General features: G+C 37.5%; 1 protein-coding gene across 12 annotated transcripts in view; it reads left to right on the plus strand.

Annotated features, from left to right (window-relative positions):
- The window catches only part of LOC105274726 (octopamine receptor Oamb), a 101,191-nt gene that overhangs the window by 46,341 nt on the left and 30,322 nt on the right, over nucleotides 1-24,528 (plus strand). For 4 of the 12 annotated variants that reach the window (XR_893122.2, XR_893123.2, XM_011331070.3 and 1 more), the window contains exon 1: nucleotides 19,985-20,532. The exons of 2 other annotated variants lie outside the window; for them this stretch is intronic. The gene's annotated coding sequence lies outside the window, so the exon portion shown is untranslated. Of the gene's footprint in view, nucleotides 1-1,901; nucleotides 2,081-19,984; nucleotides 20,533-21,916; nucleotides 21,994-24,528 lie in introns of those variants that run through there. 6 more of the 12 variants (XM_026971426.1, XM_026971430.1, XM_026971424.1 and 3 more) reach the window with 5 other exon arrangements.

Consider the following 24,528-nt stretch of genomic DNA (forward strand, 5'->3'; position numbering starts at 1 on the left):
GGTATTTTATGAGTTTAAGCTTTGATAGCTTTTGCGTTTAATATCATGTGCATTTTAATTAACTCTTGGCACGTGCACGGAGATTGAATTAAAGCTCGTACTTTGGATATTATGGTAATTAAATGCAATTTTTAAAGAATGTATTCCCGGCAAATGGTGTGTGAAATATCTCAAATAGAATTTTCCAAATGATATTTTGTTTAACTAACGATAGCAGATTATATATAGTTTTAAAAAAGCAGTTTTTTATATTGATTAAATTATTAATAATATAATATTCTGTATATTTTGACGCGACAAGCGTGATAAGTGCCTGTCACAGAAAACCGGAAAGATACAGCTGCGTCATATTAATTCTTAATCTCGTGTAATTCATACGCATTGTACAAATTCGATATTCGCATAAAGCAATGTCCGCGTGCAATGTTCTCATCATTCCGTAGAATTGAACTTGTATGTACAATTTCGCCCGGTATCGACGCGCGTTATGCATAGTTTACGAAGCGGATTTATTTCAGATGGAAACGTCATACATACAAAATCCGAATAACTTCTTAAAATATTGACAAAGCGAGATCGTACGGCGAGTCATCGATCCCCGCACGTGCCTAACGTGCCCCGAGCGTTCTTCGCGTTTCCGCAACGTAAAGGTACATGTATCACACCTCGAAAACTTTGACAAGTGGAAAGCGTAAAAGGTCGCTAGATGCTTGTTTTCATTCTCACGCTTTGCTCCAGAGTGCAAAATGAGGGAAATGCGAATTGCCAATTCTACAGCTGATTTTAAAAGTGAGAAGCTTCTTTTGAGTCGCTCTGTACATCCGCACATTACCGTACCAAGCCCTGCGGGAACGATGCGAGCAGAGACAAGCTCGTTAGCTAACCGATTAGAGCATTTGCCTAGCTTCGCCGCTTCTAAGGGGCAGAGGGGAGAGAGAGGGATGAATGATACCGTCGTCGCTGCCTTCGTCGCTGCCTTCGTCGTCGTCGCCGTTATCGGGAAACCAGCAACGAAGTTCGATTCGTCGTGATTCTCGGATTGTCCCGCGGTATCCAGGACGATTATGAAATTGGATCGATATTCTGATCGATGTACTTTGAACTCATGCGCCGAGTTCTCGCTGATTGTTTCCTGGACGGAATGTCGCGCTGCCTTTTGCTTAAAGTGGATACGAATGGATCTGCGACGCCAGCATTCGTAATGGAATATTCGATATTACGTACAGAAGAGCGATTTAATTTACTTATCTATATCATACTCGGGGAGAAGCTAAGCACAGTCGGTAACACAATCGTATTTTATCTGTATTATACAGATTTAACGAAATCGCTCGCACACTGAGTACTTTATATTTTTAAGCGTTTTATTATTTCATATTTTTATTTACACGTCACCCGCACACTGACTACTTTATATTTTTAAGCGTTTTATTATTTCATATTTTTATTTACACCTTTTGCGACACGACATAATTTTAATCTGAGATAAAAAGTAGGATTAAACAAGTGAGTTTTATATCACTGCTGCATTCGATTAAAGATCTGGTTAATTTTTTAATGTTAAGTTTATTTTTACTATTTCAATGTAAAATTTGCATACGTTTGCACATTGTTATGTACCTGTATGCTTATAAATTCTTTCAGAATATTTAAATACGAGAAAGTCTAAAAAATATAATGTCCGGTTTTTGCAATTTGAAAATCTGATCACATTATTAGTATACATCTCCCTGTTTCTGAATGGAACTTGCATTCCCTCTTACATCAAAATATATGATAGCAGTAATTCTCTAAATTGGCGCAATCTCAGAAATCCGTTCGGCGACAATAACCAACGCTAAAACCGATCGTCGAAACTCTGGTAAACCTTGTTAGCGGGCCATTGTATATCTTGCTTACAGAACATTGCAGCGCGTTTTACGAAGTTCATGAAGCGCGTTATACGCGATGAAGAAAAGTTCCTTGGAGTACCTTTAGCCGCTCTCGGACGAGCGACAGTTATTCTGGAAGGACGTTCTCTCGATGCTCGGCAAATCTCGTCCCTTAATAGCGAATCACAACTTTCCAGCGAACGTGTAAGGTAATTGTCGAGCTCATTCTTGTAACCTATCAAGTCACTCTCCGTCGACTTTGTAAAAAAATGCTCAAGTGTCCCGAACGGAAGGAACTTATAACCGAAGTCTGACTATTAAGAAAGAATATTAACAGACACGCCCATGTGCTTGTTAAACAGATTAAATTCTTACTTCTTGGAATTTTTGTCATTTTATAGCGTATAAAAAATCGTAATCATTTCGCGATTGGTGGTTTGTACCAGTGATTTGTTATAGTAACATCACGTTTTTCGCAAACTCCACTTTAAATACGTGATTCAAACTTAATATTCTCTTGAATAACGCATGTAGTTTAGTTTTTGCTTCGTATAAAGATTAAAACTTAATTAATGTCTTAACAGAAGAATATGTATTAATCACATGCACATGCATGTGTTGGCAATATTTTATGGTAAATAAAATATAATAGACAAATAGCAACGACAATAAAAATAATAAAATTTTATATCTATATTTTTGAATCGCCAGAAACTTCATTTAATTGAATTTGATTTCAATTAAATAATAAAATTTTATTGCATTTTGTAAATGAAATTGAATATTTTGTTAAATATTTAAAATTATGTCTGGCGATTACAAGTTTGGCATTGACAAAGTTAACTTCGAAATCAAGGCTGGCAGGTTAGTACGTGCACGTGTCACGAAGGGCATTAGAGTTCTCGAGAGGGATTACAAATGTATTAAAGTGGCATTCGAAGCTTTCTTGGATCTCGAAACTTCTACATTACGTATTTCATAAGAAACGAGTTAAGATGTTACTTAATTCAGATTGTTATCAATAATTCCATTCCAAACCATATTTATCACCAAAACCCGAAATTACTGATAGCTATAGTTTTTATTATAAATTAAATTATTCGAAATCGCTTGCTAAATTTGAAAGAAAATTCTGATAAAACATACATGTAATAACAAAATCCGTTAGGACATTAATTTTTCGTTAATGTATTGGATTTGTAACATATATTCCCATTTGTCTTTGATAACGAATATATGTTACAATCCATATTATTAAAAACATTTAAAAAATGAATATATGTTACAATCCAATAGCTTTAATGAATTCCTTGCAGCAATTGCAATTTATAAATTTTTATTTTTAATAATTTTTAAATTATTATATAACATTTGCTGCTGTTTGCTTTCATTTGCTTCTTAGATATCCTCATTTTGGGATTTTAACATGTATTTCGCATTTTATTCTTCTCTTCTCATTACTTACTAAAATCGATTATTCCACGTTTTTTTTCTCAATTATTAACTACGCGTTGTTCTCGGAAGTAATAAGTTAACGGTATCGTTGAATGCGGACTCGAAGACCACAATGGTCACGCCGTTAACGTCATCACGTCTGGTTTTAATGATTTACAGGGTAGTCGACTTAAAAAATTTACTACCATTGACTTTCAACCCGCACGAGCTTAGACGTTGTATCGCATCGAGAATGTTTCTCTAGAAAGTCGATATTATCGCGTGACGCGGCCGCGCACGCGACCGCTATTAATTTAAAAGCGAGTGCGATCGACATGTGACTCAATTTACGTGACAATACGAATGTAATTACCGGAAGAACGTCACGGTAATGCGGAACTATGCTACCAGGTCTGTCTGTCCACATTAGTTATTCCATGTAACAATTTTCACACCTTTCGCCGGGCCGTTTGTTATTCTTTACGCTGCACGCGATATTTGCGATCGCTCTTTTGCACGCGTACTTTACGGACGTGACGGGTGTGCGAATTTACTCTCCTACGCATTCCCAAGCAGACTAAAAAGCGAGGTGTCACGAATATCGACAGAAATACATCGAACATTTCTTTCGCGGAGTATTTCATAGGGGAGAAATCTCCCCTCTTCCTCACACTATCAACGAGTAGCTCGCGTAAAAGATTTTCTTTTTCTCTAAATTTCACGCGTAATATCGGAGAAAATCGGAGAAATTCCAGCTGATCAATTGCCGGTGGCAAACTCGATTCCGTTTTGTAAACTATGTCGAGACTTTTCCTCCACCATTTAGACGAAAATTTAAGTTTCTGACGTCTTTTCCTGAGCTCTTCATCTCATACGCGCACCCGCATACGTACATAAATGTAAAGTGTTATTTATTAGGGGTGTGATTTAGTTTTGAGGGTTTTTTTTGCTCAAAAACGCATGTATTTAAATATGATAATGAATGAATACCTTAATCAAAATATTTTCCTTCGTTTTCTATAACTTTTTCCCATCTTTCTGGCAAGAGATGGATTCCACCACGATAAAATCACTCTTCTTTTCAGTCGATCCATTCGTCGACGAATTTTCGCACTTCTTCCAAATTATCAAAGTGTGTATCCTCTAAAGCGTGTTGCATCGACCGGAACAAATAATAATCGCATGGAGAATACGCAGGGTGCGGTAAGACTTGCCATTCAAGCTCTAATAGTGTTTCTTTCACTGATAACGCAACGTCAGGTCGGGCGTTGTCACGAAGAAGAATCACTTTCCGTCCTTTACTCGCAATTGGTGGTCGTTTTTGGTCCAATGCTTGCTTCAACTTGTATAATTGGTGTCGATAACGATCAGCCGTGACAGTCTCATGCGGATTTAACAGCTCATAGTACACTATCTCACCAAATACAGAGCATTACTTTTGAACCGTCAATATTGCGTCTCGGAGTGGATGTTGATGGTTCGCCTGGATCCACCCATGATTTTCTGCGTTTCGGATTATCAAAATAGATCTACTTTTCATCCCCAGTAACAATCCGAGACAAAAGACTCTTCTTTTTTGCCTGGCGATCAACGAAATGCAAATGTTCAAATGGCACTTTCCGATAATTGATGTCGAACCCATTTCCCTTCTTTCTGAATTTTTCCCATTTCATGTAAATGTTTGCTAACTGTTGTACGATCAACATTTAATGCTCTGGCAAGTTCTGAAGTGGATTGTGTTGGATTTTCGTGCAATAATGCTTGGAAATCTGCATTTTCAAGCTTTCTTGGTTGTCCCGAGCGTTCTTTGTCCTTCACATGAGTATGACCACTTTTAAAGCGTCTAAACCAGTATTCACACGTCTTAATTGATGGGGCAGAATCACCATAAGTTTCCACAAGAATTCTATAACCGTCAGCCGCAGTTTTCTTTTGATTAAAAAACAAAAGCAACGCATGTGGAAAATGCTAAAGAGCTTTCGGAAGTTGCATTTTTACGATGATATAAACACGACTGTTATTGCTATAATGCTACTAAATGTCATGGATAATGTCAACACTGTAAGAAACAACAGTTATCGGAAACAGCTATTGGAACAAACTGACACTACAGCCACTGTTGCAAAACCCTCAAAACTAAATCACACTCCTAATATTTTAGATATAAAATGTAGTAAGGTACATATATCGTTAATGAATACCGTTCCTCAACTATTTCGTCTCGTTGATCCTCATTAATTTATTCAAGGGATATTTGCAAGGTTTTTAATACATGCCTACGTAGAGTTCCATGGAATGACGTTGGACGGATAAACCACTGTTTAACTTCATGATGCATTAACCCAACATACGCGCAGGCGGTCTGAACATTTCACTGCATAAATAGCTCCTTTCACTGCTGATCCACGCTTGTTGGCTGTGTCACAGTGCGCATTTCTGGAAACGCTTCCTGGCGACATTTAATTGAAACATTTCCATGCAAATTCTATATCCCGGTCGCGACATTCGCGCTGTAAGTCAAGTAAGGCGTTGCATGTGAAACGTACATTTTGAATCGTTAATCTTCATTATCTTCTTCGTGCATCTCGCGACGAAGATTTAAGCACGTACAATTGGCACGCTTTATGAAAGACTTTTGTAATATTAAATTACCGCACGGGTATACATTATTCTCTAGTCTCGCGGAGAATCATCTGCATCAGCACATTTCGATTCGGAATCCGAGCTTTCAGGTGTCACATTATCGCGCGACTGAATAGTGCTTGATGATAAATCGTAACGTATGTACATCGATCGCTACATTATTTAGCATCGTATCGCGATCCGTCCAGCCGCGTTCGTCACTCGAATTTTGCAAAATAAATTCTAAACCATCTCGTCCTAACGTTTTCTCGAAAATGGTACGTCCGACGAAGTAAGATCTGATAATTACGGCTTTCAAATCAGTGACATAACAGCTGTTCATGTTCCTCGAGAATTTCTTCCCGCTCGCTGGCAATATACTTCCAGCAATCATCACGTGCAATTCAATTTTCTCGATCTTCCACTTATCGTTCGCTTCATTCAGCACGACCGTTCTGAAAAGCCGTTTTCGATGAAAAGCAAAAGAGAAGAAAGACAGAGAAAAATAGAGAGAGAGGAAAGAAATACGATCGTGCGTCCGATACGATCGCGATCGATTAATGCTGTTTAACGTTGCTTTTCCTCGCCGAAAAGGCCTCTTTGTACAAATAACGTCACGTGATAAGTTTGACGCGACCACGGCAAACATATTACGCACGAAACTGGGCTTGAGGCGCGTAATTTCGGTGTAAGGTGATTATGCGGATGGGATTTGGTTGGCACTCGCGCCAAGCTTTTGTCGCGGAAATGAGATGCAAAGCGGATTTTAAGACGCAAGATAATTGTGTCGTCACAACGACTGCCGGAAGTGCCGAACGCAGAACGCGTTTAAGTAAGCACGGCCAACTGCAGATCCGCGAATGATTACACGAGATAAAGGCGACTCTTGAGCAGCCGAAGAGTGTATCAGCCTTTTTAATCGCGTTTCTCGAGATTTTATTACGTGCTATTTTTGCCCTTTAAAAGCATTCGCTTTGAAAGAACCACGTAAAATGGCGTTCTCTTTTTCTCTTTTATTCACCGTGCTCGCATATCTGCCTTTATATATTATGAATAATACCTCTGTCCGTATATATTAACGCAATGTTCCGAATATTGGACTGTTCATAAAACGCCTGTGTGAAATATCATGGTTTTTCGTACAGTTGGCTACAGTGAAAAAGATTTTACTTTTTGTCAATATTTAAAAGCGAGTGTATGCGAGTAAAAGATGTTTCAAAATAAAGAACATTAGGTTGAAATTAAAAATGTATCTGTATTCTTCGACAAAAATTAAAATTAAGATATCCAGTATTAACCAAATGGAACTTGGCAATAAAACATTCACTAATCCGAATTTTTAATTATTAGTTAGACACAGCTTTGTTATCATCGTGACTAAAAATTCTAACTAACTTTACTGAGGAAATTATTAAATCTGCATTTTTTTCGGAGGAGTGGCTCAACTCATTATTGCTTACTTATAATTTAGTTATAATTTTCTCCAGTATTTAATCCTCTATTTGTATAACACGGTTAATCGGTAATATGAAATACTATTTCACGCAAAATTTGCACGCAATTTTACATCCGGCGGGGATTATATCAGCGACGAGGTTTTCGTCGGTTTTGTATAAAACCGTGCATGAAATGTTTTGATGTGAAAACAGAGTACCTCCTATTAAAACCAGAACCTGATGTAATTAATTAAAGTGCAGCTATGTGAGCGATACTTTCGCACACATCCAAGCGCAAGCAATCCTGATGTCCAGATTTAAAATAAATCATCCCTCGTGCGCGTGTATATCAAATCCGTGCGCACTTTATCATCTTCTCACGTGCATATACACGTAACCCTTTTTCCAATCAGCAGCTCTATTGAATCGACTTTTTTCGAAGTTTCAGCGACCCGAGTCTAAACGATCCGCGTGCGCGCACGAGGAGATTCGCGCAAGATCACGTAATCCCCTGAATCCGCTGAAATGCAGCCGAGATGCATGAACTCACCGCGAAACGTCGTGCGATTGTCAATGTTTGTCAATGGCCGAACCTGCATCCAGCACTTGGCAAATGCGAACGCACCCCTGTCCCGACGCTTTGGTGCATGCCCCGTGCTGTGCATGCGAACTGTGCGCGCACGTTTGTACGCGTGTGTGCATGTACCGGGTAATTAAATCACTCTATTCAGAGGTCTACATGTTGCGGGACACAAAGAGTGAGTTGGAGCGAGAAAAATCACAATTGTAAAACGATGGAATTGGGGTGCAGGCGGAAGGATGGGATGGAGGACTTGAAAAGAGGACGATATGACGAATTATGGATGATGGCGCTCTGGTTATGAAATTGTGTGCGAAGCCATCCTTTTCAGTATTGTGCAGTTTTTCAAGATTTTATATAAACAGGCTCTCTCTTCTTTTCTGTAAACAGAATAGTGGAACATTATAAAAATTCCTGTAAACATTGGTAATGAGAGAATTATTAGCCATCACTATTAGTATTATTTAAACCAATTTACATTCCATTTAAATCAATTGCATTTACCAATTTTAAAATGTGTGATGATTATTACGTCATGTGTAACACTTGAGAACGCGTGACAATATAAAAAATGATTTATTTAATTTAACTTTTCTAGGATATGTAGAGCTAATTCTATCCCAACTCTAAATTCGTAATCGATGGAGATTCTCCGACGTAGCCAGCAAAAAAATAATCGTAAAATCGCCGTTATGCGAGCGAGAGAGAGAGGTGTAGCGGATAGACTTACGTTTAGCACGCGTGAATAAGCGTGATCTTCCCTGGGGTAGTTTATGTCATCCCATCTCTGCGAACCGTTAAATCGTGCTTCACGGGCGGTAACTGCGAGTCATCGATCATCACGCGATCATTCAAAGTACTCCGACACAGTAACAGTCTGGCACGGGCGAGATAGGTCGAAGATCAACCATGAGAAACGACATTAGCTCTCGAGGGATTCTCGTTGCGGGCGAATTCCGTCTGGGAATTAAGGGTGGCCGCCAACGTTTTCGTTATTCTCGATCTTCGATAGCGCTATAACTTTTCTTTCTGTTTCTTCTCGACGCCCCCGCTATCTTTGCGGAAACCACCACGGCATGTACTTCCCTTGCCCGTTAGTCCTGACACGAAGATCGAGCAGTCGTGTACGTCCACTCCACGCATCCTTCCTCCCTCTTCCAAAGCGGAACTTGATTCACTTGATGTCTTTGGCACTCTCGAGGATTCGTTGATATTTCAAAACAAGAGTGAATTCGCGACATATTCCTCTCACTTGCCATTTCCGATATACATTTTAATATATAGATATGTCGCAACGCTCTGATAATTATTACATGTTAATATAATTGGAATATCATAATGTGTATGTGTGTTTTTTCTCTATAATATTTTTAATAACTTTAATAACTTTAATAATTTTTCTTTATTTTCTTTATTTTCTTTACTTAATAATAGTTAATAATATGAAATAACGCAATAATTACTTAATAATATGAAACGTAGAAAATTAAAGCGCCACTCAAATATCAGCATTATGTACGTTCATTTAATACAACCCTGTCACATGATATAAAAGAAACGATATTTCATGCGCGCGTGCAATCGCAGTCGCGCGTTATAATTATCTCGCACTTCATATCCGCATTAATTTCACACAGTGCTTGCAAATAGTTCTTCCACGTGGCGGGCGTGCAGAATGAAGCTGCTATCAGTCCTCGCGTTCATGAAGATGAACGAGCGTATCATGGTCTCTCCGACCTATTCAAATATGCGATTCCGAGATGAAAGACCGTCTCAATTTCTCCCCGACGCGCACACGTCCCCGACGAAATGTTCCTCTTATCGTTTCTTCATATTCTTCTGATTATTTGTTCAGAACTGTTTCGCGTACCGTAGTAATCAGATAGACATTACATCAAAAAAGAAGAACATAAAATTATTCATTTATTCAGATACTTGTAACTGGTCCATTTCTGCGTCGATTGAAACGCGTTTGGCGTATCGAAACAAAATCAAATTCCGTACGGAATATCAAGCATTTACAGTACAACGTAATCGTATTGCATTCTATTATCGATTACTTGAATTTAATTAAACAAACGTAGACATGTGCAAGCAAACTTCCCGAAACATTGTATTGCACTTTACTGCACAGTTGCCCAATATACTTCAAGTCGTAAGTAAATGGAAGTTTAAGTAAATCAAAGTGAAGAAAATGAAGCTTGAGCGTCATATTAGAGAACGGCGGCGAAGCGTATTTGATGCAGTCCTCAAATATTTGCCTGAAAGCTTGATGCGCAGGTGATGAGACTTGTCACAGATCTTATTATTGAGACCTTTCATCCCCTGTCTCCGCTGCGGGGCAAACTGTCTTAGATCATAATCATCTTTTTCGAGCTCCTTCCGCGTTGTCTCTTCACTGAATATCTTCTCAACCCCCTGGATGATATGCATTATATAATACGCACACGCATCGCGTACGGGGGGTGCATAAAATTACGCTTTGTATGTATTACAACGAGTCAAGGTGCGTTGTAAACGAATCATAAGCTTTGCACTAGAATTCTTTCAGTATTTTAATTTTACATTTATTTATTCACAGTTAAAGGTTTTAAAGAAAAGCAGGCAGATGGTATGCGGAAAGGCCGCGTTTTATCATCGAGATAATCATTAGCAGGTATCTTTTGTATTATCTATGTGCGATACATTCATTTTTCAACTTTCATAAAGTTTTGTGTTTAAATTTTACTAAAAAGTCCGCACAAATGTTTCGATTAACCCAATTATATATATATATATATATATATATATATATATATAATTTTTCGTATTGTATTGTTGCTTTGTATGATTTTTATGTTATATAAATACATATATTAATAAGTTACAATACAATTATAATTTTTCAAACTTTCAGTTTTATTATTTCTGTTGAAAATTGCTGCTAGAACGAAATTCTATTTACGATGCAATAAGCAAGAGGGGAAACATATGGAACTCGAACACTATGAAAGAAAAACATTATTAAAGAAATTGTTATTTGTGGCAAAAAATTGCCGAGATTGAGGTAATCTAATGAAGTAAAACGTACAAACCATTTTAATTACATTGCAACGTCATGTACTGTACATAGTAACGTATATCTCAACGACGTAGATCGGACGCTGAGAGACGCACGGTAGAAAAATATCCGGTCTTGCTTTGATTTTAAAATCGACTTTAAGTACTTGCCGAGAGCGTTGAATTATGCCGTCAAACAATATGCTGAAGAAATATTTTCTATTTGAATAAAAGTTGCGTAGAGGATATGTTGCATGTCCTTATTATCATGTGTATATCGTGTAAATCGTGCACCATGTATACCGTGTTTATTGTACGATAACATATCGCAAGATTCTTGTAAAACCTGCTAAGTCATTTATATTGGATCAGTTGACTTGATCAGAATCAAAAAGTCGATTCGATTTTCAATATCAACGTCACATGTAATACAGATAACAAAGATGACAATGTCTATATTATAGATAACAATGTCTAATCATAGACAACGATGGTGATTACTTGGTTGATGAGTTTTGTTTCTACTGAATGCAATAAAGTAAATATTGGCGCAAAATCGAACTTTTTGACTGACTCAATACTTCAACTAAAATTTTTAATGAAATTATAATTCTTTAATTTCGTCGTATATTGGGTGTACGCTATGCATTATTTCCACCATACTATCGACAAGTTCTATTTCTCTGTTTCTTTTAATTTTTCTCCCATAAAGCTTCAAGTCATTACAACCTCCTTGAAGGGAAGAGGAATCGACATAAACGGAGCGGAAGCCCGATCTTTCCCGAGTACAGTTCTTTCGAATGGCCGACTTTTGCGGAAGGAACACGTGAGTTCCAGAGCACTTGCTCGCTCGCGTAAGATATCTCTCGCGAACGAGTGCTCGCTCCAATATCAATTAATCAATCGAGCGGCGGTCGATCGAGCGCGCGACACAAGTAACCGCAACCCCTTCTAGTCTTTTACTTTTCGTTGAGGCGCGCTTTTTCTATCAGCTTAATGGCCGTGTCCCAAATTGGCACTCCGTCGTTGAGGAGGTGTATCGAAGGTGGTGAGACTTTAAGCTCAAAGATATACGACTCGGTTGGATCCTCGGTTGGATCCTCGGTTGGGTGGCGGTAAGCAGTAATCAATTAATTTTAATCATTTAATCATTTAATTTGATAATACTATGTATTTGTGAAAAGGTGTGATAACATTTTTCAAATTGTTCAAATTAAAATATTGAAAATCTATCGACTCGGTTGGATCCTGTGACGGTAAGCAGTAATCAATTATCATTTTAATCATTTGATAATGTATTTGACAATGTATTTGTGAAAAGGTGTGATAACATTTTTCAAATTGTTCAAATTAAAATATTGAAAATTTATGTAGATAGATATATTGATTGAAAGAACATTATGATAATGATATTATAATGCTAATATTAAATATTATATACAATACTAAATTTGTACATAAATATACATATATAAAATAATTTATAAAAGAGATTATAATACAAGGTAATAATTTTATAAATTCGTGTTCCTGGAAACTTGACTTTTATATGCGTTTACCACAAATGTCTCTTTTCCATCTTCTTTGCATGTGCGTCTTTATATCTATGTGTATGTCTGTGTCTCTCCGTTGTTTTATCTTTCCTTTCTTCTACTCTTTCCTCTCTTGTTCTTTTATATTCGTCGTTATCCACTTTAAAAAACTTTAAAAACTTCTACCTTTCATTATCATTCTTGGTAAATGCATGGAATCTACATTTTTCAGTTATTCTTATTCTTCTCAGACAAATTACATTGCCGTAAGCAATATTATCGCTTACAATTTTCTACTTCATCGTCTAACTTTAAATATCCTTTTAACTGAGAACCATAGATTAAAATTATATTTTGAGATCACACTCGACATTACGAAATATAACTATATAATATTAAAAGTAGAATTATTTCTTCTAATTAGAATTTTATTAGATAAAATTTCAGATATTCAATTATGTAATTAAAAAATTACAGACAACTTTCATGAGAATAAAATCGATTTTGAGATTACCACATCAGGTTTATATATCTCATCTAAAAGTCTCTCTCTCTCTCTCTCTCTCTCTCACACACACACACACACACACACACACACACACACACATTTGTGAGGCGATATCCATTTAACGATAGTCGAGATAACATATCCGTTTAACGATAGCTGAGATAACATTTAGTCACGCATCTTAGCTTCTTCGCCAATTATAATGGCTGTGCAGTTTGTGCAGCAGCAAGTTTCCATCATCCGCGCATGCGAGGCAACATAAGCAGAGGATTACAACAACCTCACGTTGCTGCGAATATTACAACGAGGAACTCAGCGGGAAGCGGGTTATCGCCCACCGTTTGAGAAAAGGAACACGTGAAACCCCTACGTCCCGACGTTACCTCGTAATGCTGGCCACAAGTCTGCACGTACCGCCACAAGGGAAGTTTTCTCTACGTACGAACGTCATTTTCCGTGGTAACAACTGCAGCGGCACTCTCGATCGTTGGTCCGTTCGATTCGCAGAACCGCAGACTTCTAGAAGCACGAAAAAGAAGCACGTTTGAACTTTAACGTTTCGCGTAATGCACGCGAGTAATGTCGCGCGCCGCGCCGTCGTGCAATGCACGCGATCGTTGTCGCCGCATTCGCATGCATGTCTCAAATTGAATAGTTCCAATTTGCATTTCGCTCGAGGAATTTTGGAAAATTCCACCGTTGACCGTATATATCTGGGTCGATTAAAGATGCGGATAAAACCGTCGGTTCAGAGATGGCCAAGGGCAGAGCGTGGATTACGCGAAGCGTAAATCGTGAATCTTCCAAGTTTCAAGTATTTTTCGAGAATCGCGTGAGAAACGAATCCATCTCGTGAAATATTTATTATGTGTTTTCTTATATGTCAATTCAATCCAGTTGAATGCGCATCCGAACCACAATATAAATAAAGACTTTTCTATACTGTGTCCTCGAACGCATCCTATGAAAAATTTTCGTAGAATAAGTGTCAATTATATTCTCTCTCTTCTCATTATACGAGATGCATATTTGCAAGTAAAAGTATGCGCGTGCTCCTTTGTTCATTGTCGAGAAGTATATTAATTAATCTTGGCAACCGTGTCATAATATCCGCTGTCGTTCCAATTTTCCGTCTCGTATACGAGAAAGCATAAAAATAATATCATCCCCTGTATATACATAAGAACACAAACAGTCGAGGTTACGCGTGTACGATCTTTTGTTTGTTGCATATATAGTGCAAATAATATGATATTTTTAGGAAAATATTACGTTGACATTTAACCAGACTAAAAACTTTTGTCTCGTGCGTAGTTGATACTTGCGTTATTTACTAATGTGATACATTTAATGAATATATTCAATATTAAATAAATATATTTTTTAATATCAGATGAAACTCTCTCTCATATTAAAATATACCGTATTAACATGTACACCTTCAATTATGATTTACAATGATTCTTATATTTGCAAAACAAATTTTGCGATGTTTTTGCGAGAACTCTCCTTTACAGCATTTTTCTACAGTAGCTTTGTTAACGATATTTTATTAACCCTTAACAAAAAATTATGAATAAAAATTTTTTAACTATAATTAACAAAAATTTAATTAAACTACCTACCCCCATTAACATCTCCTTTTGATGAAATTATGGATCATTATTAGGATTATTTATACTAATTCAATTTATCACAGGATTTTTAACATAATCAAATAATAATTTATAATTAATGTCAATCGATGAGTTGCATTAGAGTTAGAGTTGCGTATATTTAGAAAACAGACTCAACAAATAGGAATGTATGATTATGTTAATCCTATTCGATCTTAATGCGAAATACCAGTTGGATTTATTTGACAAATAGATTTGAGCTTTCGACAGTAAAAAATACACAAACTATCAAAATAACAATGATGACAGTCGTTCGATGGTTCGATGGTAAATAACATCAAGTTAATTAATCAATATCGTGGAAAAGAGATAGTAATGAAAGTAATGCATCTTTTTTAAAAAGGGATACGTTGACATTTTTAATCAAACTAAAATCTTTTGTCCCGTACATGTATGTATCTGCGTTGTTTATTATTACATACTGTGCTCATAAAAGACACGTGTATAAAACTACATTTTATGATTAATTTCAAGTAATCTTTGCAAAATTTAACTTGAATTTTATTAAACGTTAAGTTTATTATAAATTTTTCGAAGAATGTATAAATGAAAAAACAGTAATTCTAAAGTTACCTGCACTGTCCGTACTAAAATTTGTTAGTAATTGCGGATAATAACAATAAGCGAAGAAGTCGGTTATTTTGTTTCAGAATTCTTGGAACAATATTTTTATGATCTAATTTTTTTGCCGCACACGCACTAAAATACACTGGAGACTTTTGCGCAAAACTGGAACGGGTCCGTAAAGTTTTATTTTGATAGTCCACTCGGTGCCACGTCCGCGCATCGTTTGCAATGTGACGCATCGAGTGGTTGTTTTCTTCCTCAGATCTCACGTACAATTGTAATTCCTCGTATAGTAGACGCGAGTAATTTAGCGAGCGATTCAAATGGTCACGCAGATACAAATGAACACGATTTTTGGCCCTGAATTTTCAATGCCAGACGACACGGAGCCGTCCGTTTGTCGCCTCGAGGAAATATTGACCGTCGCGGATCTCCTCGCTGAACCATGGCATTTCGACTTTCCGTAATTCCGCCATTTATTCCCGACCTTTTCTCCTCGGAAGAACGTAAAATCATTCAGGCGTGCCACGACATAAGCTTTCGTAAAGCGGAATGTTTTCATTCGTAAAGAAGAATACTAATGGAATTATAGCCAAACTACCGTCGACTTTTATACACTTTGCAGATTCTTTTTCCTGCATAGGCTTTAAAAAAATATAAAAAAGATTAAGCATTTGTACAAAATAATACCCATAAAAAATATAAGAAGATAAATAAAATCTCTATCAGTTTACTTTGTTACGAGTTTAATTTATATTAATAAATTAACGGCTGCAGTAGGATGGAAATAGTTAGCGCTATAAATATTTTTAACACTAGTTATTTATGAAAAAGGTATGTATTTTTAGCCAGATTGTGTTGTTCGAAGATCGCTCGCAATTTCGTCGTAGGAAATACCAGCTGAATTGGAAATATCAACCGATGGGTAATCATAATTGTTACCGCAAAGTCATGCAGGTAATTAACGGAATTACGCGCATAACTGCCAGCGCTTACTTCGCTTTTGTTGTGCACTAGGCTTCGATGCACATGGTACGTGGAAATGAAAGATTAATATATATATGTATAATCGCGCAACCGTAGGACAAATCCACACGTCGCGTGATATTCAAGCTCAAATCTCATTGAAACGCGTAATGAGTAGCCGATAGTCATTACACAAAGTAATTAATCAACAGTATTATCTGTGATCTAAATCATAAAAAAATAAAAATCTAACTTGTGTGTGTAATATTAATTTGATCCAAAGTATGTTAATAAAATAATCGCAGAAATGACAAAACATAATGAAATTAGAGACACGGTGGAAGAAAATTAAAAAGAAAAATTTTTAATGAAGATAATTTAATCAGCTCTTTCTCTCTCTTTCTTTTTCTCTTCCAGATAAAGATATGTTTGTTTTAATGTTTTGTGATAATGTTCAATTTAAGTGCAATGTTTCACTTAGCGTACCGCGCGCAACGGAGATAAAGTACGATAAACCGCGGTAACGTCACGCGTCGCGCGTCGTGCTTAATTGTAAGCGTCAAGCAGCGTTTATAATTGCAACATGCAAGAGACCTGGTCAAGGATAATGTTATATTCCACGCGTAAGTGTGAAATATTCGGGGTAGTGCGCCGATAATATCGCCCGCGACCGCACACGATGCTTTTTTTAAACGTATCCAAAGCACGGACCAACCCCTTTATTCCTCCCCTTTTGTCTCCCGACTCCATTTTTCCCTGAAATCTCTCGTGACCCTCCGTTACCCTCCCCTACGGCAACTTGACGGCTTTATCAACGTTATGCACTGCGACCTACATACAAGTGAGCAACATAAATATTAACAGAACATCGCGCGAGTTAAGACCGCACTTTGTGCTCGACGTTTGCTCTAACTGCACTCTGTGTGCCAGCAGCCCTTGAGGTTCTAATTGACACTCGACCCGGGCCGATACCTAAGGCCCGCAAGTCCGCAAACTCCGTGCTTATTGCCATCGCGGAATACATCCGCCGAAATCTGTTCGGATATCTTGGAGATGTGTGGTCGCTTCCGGGCATGGGCCTCGCTTTAATTTTGCAACATGCTCGAGTTTAATAATTGAGAACGTGGATACGCGAAAACAAAGCTTGATAAGAAATATTGCTTTCAAAAAATACAGTGTGTGTGTATTTCACTTTTTCTTTTTTAATCTATAATGTCTTCGGAGAGAAGTATGCGTGTCGTAAATATGATGTCGTAAAAGAAATTTATTATTAAATCTTTGTCACTGAGAATATTGCTGGAAAACGTCACTTCAACATTTTGTGAATATTATTTTTGAATCGCAACCGCGCTCTTTTTTTACTGAAATATCTTTAATTGCGAACTAATTATCGCGATCTTAATCCAGCAAGCTCGATCAACGTTTCTCTCGAGATATTTTCACGATAAATCTCGTTTCCAGTACGTGCATACGGTAGGATGTATAGTGTAGGCGTGTATAGTGTGTACATCAGCAGCTTTATTTACGTGAACTTTGACCGAATGAATTGCAATATATTACGGTAACATTCGTTACCGCGATCACGTGAGAGAGAGAGAGAGAGTTTTGTTTGTTATATCTTGAATATATCATTTAAAATACCTCTTTTGGCTCATGTACGCCAATCTGCAAGCTTGATCGATGTTGCAACGGTCACAAATATACAAAAGGAATATCTACACGTAAAAACTAAGCATATAATCGAGTCCGACTCGACAAGATCCGAATGTATAATGAATTGGTGACCCCAAATGTTTTGATCGATAGGATACAATCATGTGATGTGTGTCTTATATAATCAAGTCGTGACAAATTAAACAAAATTCTAATATATATTAAATTAATGCAGAGATTTTATTACCCTTCTCTTCATTTAATTTACAAGTATTCTTAATTTTCGTATAATTTTCTAATAAATTTAAGGACAAATAAATCAAGAAGAAAATAATTACTTCGTGAAACGAGGTTTATCTGAAATTACTTGAAAACATTTAATTTACATCGTGATGCGCGGTATGCATGTATGTATATAATTTGTTAAACATGTATCTTAGGACATTGCTTTAAACATTCGCTTTTGTAATGCAAATTACAATCGTTCGTAATTACCGGTAGATGCGGTTGTTAAATGTAAATCGTAGGTGGTTACCGCGAATACAGTAACGATTAAAGCTAGCATCAAATACGTGGAAATATGGTAATGCGATTTGCGGAATATTCAGATGTACGCGAATTTGCCAGAATTTCGTTAAGCATGGTCAAGTAAAAATTCAGGAAACTCCTTCGTCTCTCATCGAGGTATGGATGTACAGAGAATCGCGGATGCTTTATTGCGAATATCTGAATATTCGTGGCATGAATGCTCGTACGCTCAAATACAGGATTGAGTCCGGTGAAAAATCGGGCGATTTGAATATCTCACTGTACAATGATCTCCGAATCATACCTGAAAAAAATTGAAAAATACGAACGCGCGAATATGCATTCATTATTTCCGCTTTAAACTCTGATGAAAGATATCCCCCGTTTTGTTTGTGGCGTTTTGATTAAAATTTCGCGTTCGAGAGTTTCCCGCAACATCAATTTATTTCGTATTTTGTCATATGTGATTAATAAAGTGCCAGGATATTAACGTTTATATGCGAATAATATATATTTGAATCTAAATCGCACGGATCCGTGGTAGCATGTGGTAGCCGTAAAATGTAAAAACTGTACGACAAAATTAATTAACTCGAGTTAACTATTATTTATCGCACTACATATATTGAAGAATATTTCAAGAGTAGTTTCTTTGATAAATTTTATTAATTCATACGTATAATATTATAACATATATTCGTTACTATAATAAAAATACTAGAAAAACGAGACGAATGTATGTTACAGCTCAATACGTATCCACATATTTACTCATAAGATGTGTAACAAGGACATTGACAGCGACATGGATCACCATGTGACTTAAGGATACTACATGTTCAAAGTGATTTCTGATGTCAACGACTTTTATCGTTTCGGAACGGTCAGCAAACAGTTCGGTTGACTCGAGTCGAATCTCTTCTTTGTGGCTTGCCAGAGAAATTTCCTTGGACGTGCCACAAACTCCGTACTGTCCTTTTATCGGGGAAGCGCAGCTGGGAAACATGGAAATAATGTCATCAATATCCCAGCGTATACAGGTATGCGGGGGATGAGACAGGGCGGAAAGTGCAGTAGTGGGTACGAACGCGAACGTAAAACTTCAAACGTGATATTGATAGATAAAGAAAAACACTGTACGATGCTGTCGTTAACATTTCTTTTTATTACACTAGACAATAAGTACATATAGAAAAAGAATAAACTTGCATAAAATTAATAATAATTATATTGCAGAAACATACCCATACACACACACAAAGTTTAAAGAAAATAATGTTTATACATGATAAATCAACTGAAACGGAATATTTTTCGTTCCGAAATTATAAAATTGTTCTGAAGGCATAATTTTAGTTTAGAGCTTCCGGTCCGAGTTTTTTAATATATTCACATGACAAGTAAAATAAATATGTATATATATATATGTGTTCGATATAAATATATATTTATATCGAAGAAAAAAATAAAATCTAAGCATTTGTTCACGCGCTTCTTATTCCTATCAAGAAATCCGTCTATGTGCAGAAACGAGAGACATATCTGCGTCCTGCATCGCGCATGCGGCTGCAGTTGTACGGGACGCCCGGATCCTCAGTGCGCTCGTCACTCGCGACGCGTCCGGGACGATTTTCTCTTGCTCCTCTCGCTCGCCCTCTCGAGACTACCCCCGGCTCTTTCTCACTCTCTTTCTCCTTCTTTCTCACCCTCTTTCTCACTGCGAGCATCGACGTGCCGCGCCGGACACGAGCGAGCGTTTTCCGAATTCGCCGAGATGGTTTCCCCCGGTAGCAAACGCGCGCCCGAAATTTCGGAAGGTCTCTGGCCATGAGCACGCCGGGAGAAAGATTCGCCGGTCCTTCGAGGAAAAATTTGACCGAGCAGAACGGGCGAAAGTATCGAAATAACTAATCGCAAGATCGACCGGCGTCGTAAATCTTGTCAAGGAACTGCAGAAACGCGCGAAAAGTTTTCGATACAAGAGATTTTCAAGTGGCACAAGTGTCGTTAGGTTGTGCTGTCGCTTTGAGTGTCGTTTGGAGTCTCGTAGCCTGCGATAAAACGAAATAAAATAGTCCAGAGGATGCCGGACGGCGCGGTGATAGCTCCACATTAAATAGGTAAAAATAGTGAGGACAATGTCTGATCATGTTATGTTTAACTACTTGCCGACTGGCTTGTTTTTACTGCGCACTATGCATATAGTTTCAAATTTGACGATTCGTGAAAAAAATGAAACTAAGTTTTTTATTTAATTTAAAGATACTTTTGCTTTATTAGGTTGCCGGTCATACGAGTGGCACGATAAGGGTAATGCGATGTAGATTTTTCGCAAGAATAAGTTCGATTTCTTTTAATAATTTTAATTACAATTCTAAACTAAATCATGCTCGAGTCTTGCATAAGAAATGGAAATTAGATACCGAAAAGTTAATTTCTGTTTTGCGATATAGTAGAGAGGGAATTGGATCATTTCCTTGTCATTTCTCAGGGCTGTGCGACAGAATCCTGCATGTAAAAAGATTACTTATCTTCTCTTGCTTCTCAAATTTATCTCCTTGAAAACTCAAATGCGGTCTTATTGCGGTGACTACAGCCTATCTGAAGACAAAGCTAACTCCCGCTATGGGACCGCAATAAAATGTTTTGCAAGTATCTCTGCTGTTGGAAATAACCGCTGCTACGAAGTGCTAGATACAACAAATTTCATGATTTATTAAAGAAGTTGAATATATTTTTTTTTTGTTATTCAATGCTTTCTACTTTAAGCATATAAATTACTTACAAAATGTATTTAATGTTATCGGCATCAGAATGATTGACAGTTTTCGTTAAATCAAATCAAATCTTTATCACATTTCAGATTTCTATAAAAATGAAATAAAAGCAGAAATTAAACAAAAAGCAAAAGAGATATTACATTTTAATAACTATTATTATATTTTTATCTGCTGCAGAAATAAATCTGTAGTGCATGTAAAACAAAAAATACTTCGATTCTTCTGACACCGATGCATTATTGTTTCAAATCCATGTTCGATAAATGTGGCGGAGCTTTAGTTTCCGCAATTCTGCCGGATCGGAAAGTTAACGTCGTAAATCAGAGGGCGCGGATTCCGTTTATCTACCGCGCTTATAAACGTACCTCCTCACAAAACACTCTGACTTTATTGCGCAAGTTGGAACGTAACTGGAGATAGGCGTAATTACTGTCATAGCATAACGAATGATACTTGTCTCGAGTTCGTTACTCCGTCTTCGTTATTCTTCTTAAAGTTACTGTCTTTTATAATCTAATTTTTGTAATCACGTATAATCGCGTGTATAATGTTCACCGCAAATGACAAGAAAGCAACTCTTTTAAAACATAATGGAAAATTTAAAAACTTGGAATATAGATGTATTTATTTACACAATGTTTTCTGAGAAATTTAATTTCATTGCATCGGCATGACTTCAGTTGTCAATTATTAATTGTCATCATCGCCATCATTTTCTTTCTAGTCTTCAGGTCCACCACACATTCTCTGTGTTGAGGCTCAGCGCAGCGGACCTGAAGACTGTGAAGAAGGAAAGTCAATGTGAGTTCTTCTTCTTCTTCCTCTTATATTAGGCCTAGAGCCTGTTTTTCTTCCGATACTCGAAACTAGTATTTCCGGTGACTGGGAGTCAATTCCATCTGAGAGAGATGATGAGCAAGTGGGTAGCCTAACCCAGAGAATAAGAAATGTGCCGCATGGGGAGGCGGTTTACCGGTTGTGTGTGTGGACCAACATTTAATGTCTCTTCCAAAAGACGAAGTCCAATTTTCCATACTCGAGTCTTCCCAGTTACTCTTGTACAGAAGTCGCAACTTAGAATAAAATTTCTGTAGACTTGAGAACCCGGTCCCCCGTAATTACAAGTCTGACGCTTTACCGTACACTACCGCTATTAGGGTTTTATTTTTCCTATTATTTTGACTATCAAGTAAAACAAGTTTCGTAAAACCCGATGACAGAAAGAAGGAGGTTTTCTGAAGATGGAATACAAAAATATATAGCGTGTAGTTTTGTGAAGTGCATTAAACTTTGAGAATCGTATTGCCTGATAAATACAGAAACTATCTAAAGTTCGATTTCGAACTTCACGAAACATATACCTATGCTTCGCGAAGAATATCCCGTATTCCTGTTGGGCTCTGCGCTCTCTTCGCGAATCTACCTTCTTGGTTTCGTAAAACATGGCTCGTGGCTTCATTACATTGGTCAAGAGAGATGAACTCGAGAGATATCTCAATACGTTCGCAGAAGAACGTATAAATTTTTGCACTGTGAAACAACAGTCGTTCTCCAAGAACGGAGAAAGAAGAAGTTCGCAGAGATACGAATATCAAGAATGATTAATGATTCGCAAATGTAGGCACGATTGCTGCTCGTTCGTTCGTTTCTTGGGCGCGGCAGCATCTCGACGTCTATTTCATGCGATCTCGGCTATATCCAATGACGAATATCGATGAATTCCCAAATGGCACGCTAATTGCCGCATTGATTTGCCGGAGAAAGTTGGAGGAAGCCTGTGAGAGATGATGCTCAACGACGAAAATATCCTCCTCCGAGTGTGCAATGCAGTGAGCTCGAAAGGGCTTATATACGCGATAATGAGCGATAAATGGACGTGCCACCGCATCGTACATTAATAATAGGCCATTCATCAACGATCTGTGACGTGTGTTAACTTGATTACTCGCCATCTGCACTGATCGTCCATCGACGCATCGATTTAATTATCCATTGAATCGACAGTCGGGACATACGCTAATTTAGTGAGAGTCCGGCATTTTATTATATTTTGTGACAAATAGGAGAATGTCTGCGTAATGAATAAATCTCACTCGACTTTGTTGAACTGGGATTATCAGTAGATTCATTGTCCGAAATTGTAAAAGAGATTTATTTATCGTGTGATCCCTGATAACGCAGTCTTTTCCCACGAGCGAGATTAAATAATTCATAACGTTCGCGAGAAGTTGATATAAATCAGTGATTCGATAACGGCCCGCGGCTACGTTTATTACGATCTAGTGTGAGGGATTGAAATCGAATTCGCGGCGGGTTCGCATAGCTAGGTCGAGTGGATTTTGCTGATTTTGCGCCTGGCGGGCCGACGCGCGGATAATTTCCCGTTCGCATATCCAGCGTGAATTATTGTCGTTTGACTCTAGTATATCTCCATGGATATATCACGTCACAGAACAAATATTTTCCCAACGTGCGCAATTTCCTTCATTTGATGGGCAGGTGAATGAGCATGTGCGGAACGGAACGACGGGACTACACATGCAGAGCAGCAGATCACGAAGGAACGTCAGGCGGAAATGGACATCACGCCGGCGAGAAGGAGAAAGAGAAAGGGGAGAGGAAAGGCGAGAGAGAGAGAGAACGGTGGCATTAAAATAGTCGGTGGAAATTGGTTAGAGCTTAACATTAAGACAGTCGTATTCCTGAGACTGACTGTTACGAATCTTCAAAAACTCGACCTTTTCTCAATGTTACAAGTATATTTTTCATGTTCACTTCATGAGCTGAGCAGTGTGAGAGTTTCGAAAATTGCGGCGGAAATTACGGTGACTGCCAGCCGCTGCATTGTATAAAGCGGAAATTACATTGTAAAACGCGCGCTCTCGAAATTAGCTTTCTTCCACGTCTATTGCTCAAATAGCATTCAGTATATTGATTAATATCCTCGTTGGTTTCTCTCGCTATTCCTGCCAGACAAGACCTTTTATATCAGAATTGTCTGACAGTTTTGTTTCACGAGTTTTAATAGTTACGGGCATACAGTATTTTCTTGGTAAGCGTGTTAATCTCTCACTGTATGTTTCATTGTACATACAACGGAGAAGTGATAGTTTAGCTCAGTATCTCTACAAGACAGATTATTTTCTGAGCTTTTCCAAGTGCGGTTATTTCAACTGGCGATATCTCGTTTATACGGAGATGACATTTCATGGTAACATTTCTATCATAATGCAGTAAGTAACATCGTAAATTACTTTAATATCGTGCTGCTCTCTCATGTTTAAGTGTTTTATTCAGGACGAGAGAAGAAAAGGACGAAAGAGAGAAGTGTGCGTC

Source organism: Ooceraea biroi, chromosome 7 (assembly GCF_003672135.1).
Source record: "Ooceraea biroi isolate clonal line C1 chromosome 7, Obir_v5.4, whole genome shotgun sequence".
NCBI lineage: Eukaryota > Metazoa > Arthropoda > Insecta > Hymenoptera > Formicidae > Ooceraea > Ooceraea biroi.